This window comes from Tiliqua scincoides, chromosome 2 (assembly GCF_035046505.1).
Source record: "Tiliqua scincoides isolate rTilSci1 chromosome 2, rTilSci1.hap2, whole genome shotgun sequence".
Classification (NCBI taxonomy): Eukaryota; Metazoa; Chordata; class Lepidosauria; order Squamata; family Scincidae; genus Tiliqua; species Tiliqua scincoides.
In genome coordinates this window covers 31782669-31784988 of record NC_089822.1, presented here as the reverse complement: position 1 = coordinate 31784988, position 2320 = coordinate 31782669, and the positions used below count along the sequence as shown (strand labels likewise).

The 2320-nt window shown below is 44.8% G+C and overlaps 1 pseudogene; it reads right to left on the bottom strand.

The window, feature by feature from the left end:
- Positions 1-400: 400 nt before the first annotated feature.
- On the bottom strand, positions 401-520 carry LOC136642937 (5S ribosomal RNA; annotated as a pseudogene).
- Positions 521-2320: the final 1800 nt, after the last annotated feature.

Here is a 2320-nt window from a genome sequence, read left to right as displayed (position 1 = left end):
AAAAGTCCATCATGGGTTACAAGCCATGATAGGTATGTACAAGTTCCTGATTTTAGAAGTAGGCTACCTCAGAATGCCAGATGCAGGGGAGGGCACCAGGATGCAAGTTGTCTTGCTGTCTTGTGTACTCCCTGAAGCATTTGGTGGGCCACTGTGAAATACAGGAAGCTGGACTAGATGGGTGGGCCTTTAGCCTGATCCAGCAGGGCTCTTCTTATGACTGGGGCAACCAGGTTGGGGACTATCTGAGAAAGACCTGCACTACCAGGACAAAGCAGAAACTAGCAGTCCTGTTTAAACCCAAATTTCAGTAGTGAACATGAGCAGTCCTTTCTCTTTTGAGGCGGATAAATGTGCCCCAAATGGTTGGCAACCTTCAGTCTCGAAAGACTATGGTATAAGCCTACAGCACCTGATATTCCCAGGTGGTCTCCCATCCAAGTACTAACCAGGCCTGACCCTGCTTAGCTTCCAAGATCAGACAAGATCAGGCATGTGCAGGGTAACAGTTGCTGCCACCACCATCGCCATCTCCTGTTTTGGCCACTTGTGATCTCGCTGCTAAGCCTTCAAAGAGAAAAGAACAGGGAGGCAATCTTGCTGCTTTCCTGTTCTTTTCTCTTTGGAGGCTCAGTGGGGAGATCACAACTGGCCAAAGCAGGTGGCAGTAGGGTGCATTAGTGATCTCCCACTGCCCTGTTCCTTTCTCTTTGGAGCATGAGCCTTCAAAGAGAAAGGAACAAGGAGATGGTTAGATTTATATACCTATATGTACAAATTAATGTTTCAATAAAAAAAGTCATGCTTCACAGAAAACAAAACCCATAAAGGTTTAGTAAACAAACCAAAAGGGTAGTAAATAAAGAGAAATAATGCAAAAGGAAAGATAAATAAAAAGAAAAATGCATAAACTGAGAAAATGTGGTTATTGAATATGGACCGTGTAAGACCTAGAATGGAATTGGCCATTAATAAATAATGCAGATGCAAATCAAACAAACAAAAGCAGCAAAATGTGTAAGATACACTTGAGAATAATATTTTAGGCTGAAACAGTTTCAGTGGCACATGTTTATTAACTCTTTCCAAGCCTAAACCGATTTGGAACAGGACGTAACAGATATTTTTGGGCTCAGTATCATGCAAAACAGCAGTATCTATTAGCAACACAGGACAACATTTTGAGCGTGATACCTGTAATGGAAGATCAGAAGATCATCAGTGGATGATGTGGTGTTGACAGCGATTCCATGTTTTGACAGCTGTTTGACAGTGCTGGGAAGGGCAGGACTGGCTCCACAGCTGTAATCAATCAAGGCCAATGGAGACCTGAGCTTCATTTGACCTTGATGGGACTTTGAATGAGTTAACGAGGTAGCTCACAGCTGAGCTGCATTTGGACTTAACAAGGGGCTGCAGATTAAAAGGCAGCTTCAGAAGGCACAACCTACCTGACCCAGGTGGAACCTGACCAAGAGCTACCTGACCCAGACCTAGAAGAAGGGAACTGCCAGGACCCTGCTGGAGGAGACACTCTGCTGGAGAGGACACTGCTAGAGAGGAGGGACTCTGCTGCACAAGACTGAATTGGGAAGACTGGACTGTGCTTTGGAAATTAGACCATGGAGGCTTCAGAGCTTTACCTACTGAGTTACGTGGAGTTTTGGGGAGGGTAAGCCTCTGGACAAGAGGAAATGCAGGGAGTGTATGTGTTTGTAGCAATAAATTCTGGTTAATTGCTCAACTGATAAGGAGTTCTGTTCATTTCTTTGCACACCACAGCTGTTGTTCTTGGAAAAGGAGGGTGTTAATTAGTCAAAAGTGGGCATTAGAAGGGAGTTGGGATATTTGGATGGGACAAACTGGCATAGTTGGCAGGACAGGGAAAATTGGGATAGGACAATATACTCGTGCAGAAGTGAAAGGGTATGAAGCAAGGCAGCTATCCTCACACCTTTGGAGGCTGACTTACATGCTGACTTTTCTGCTGGTCTGGGTGCTTCCCCCTTTTTTCTTGTGCTACATTTTATGCATGGGAGCCTTTTATTGGAAGGACTGGCAAGGTTATAGGATGCGGCTCTATAACCTTCTGATTTGTGACCCCTGACAGCAGACAGGCACATGAAAGATGAAAGTCTCTGTCATGACTTATTGCTGCAAGATGAAAACAAGAAAGGCAGCCTTCGTTCAAAATATTCAGATGAAAAAACACTCCTTGAAGCAGTCTCCAGAAGGCATGCCAGTCATCAGTGCAGGGGTCCATCAACGTTTTCCAACTTCCCCTCACCACAATCATGGGAAAATGCACCTCATAGCAGCT